The sequence below is a fragment of the Penaeus monodon genome, chromosome 28, assembly GCF_015228065.2.
Source record: "Penaeus monodon isolate SGIC_2016 chromosome 28, NSTDA_Pmon_1, whole genome shotgun sequence".
NCBI lineage: Eukaryota > Metazoa > Arthropoda > Malacostraca > Decapoda > Penaeidae > Penaeus > Penaeus monodon.
This window is the reverse complement of record NC_051413.1, coordinates 5766817-5767129: the sequence shown is the minus strand read 5'-3', so window position 1 is coordinate 5767129 and position 313 is coordinate 5766817. Positions and strand designations below refer to the sequence as shown.

The following is a 313-nucleotide window of genomic DNA, read 5'->3' as shown; positions in this document are numbered from 1 at the left end:
ACTGAATCATGCTAAGGTGATAACTAGCGAGAAAAGAGTTGTTAACATAGCCAATTTGCGTCAGGGGTTGTTAGCAACAGAAGCTTGACGAAGATCACTAGCTTTATTAATTATATGAAGTGTTACACAAAAGAATTTCAAGATGGAGTTATTCTAGTTGAAACTCCTCAGAATTAAAGTTGTTGTTTTTCGGATTATTATTGTCAGCGTGCGACTGTGGGTTGACAGTGCCACGTCATCATCCTGAGTGGACCTGTGGCCCCGTGCTCTGTGTGGAGCCGTAGGAGCGTTCGGCCGTAAGCTATGGCGCCAT

General features: G+C 43.8%; 1 protein-coding gene across 1 annotated transcript in view; it reads left to right on the top strand.

The window, feature by feature from the left end:
* LOC119590926 (sulfotransferase 1 family member D1-like) overlaps nt 1-313 on the top strand; it is a gene marked incomplete at its 3' end in the record, with an annotated part of 7584 nt that overhangs the window by 1204 nt on the left and 6067 nt on the right.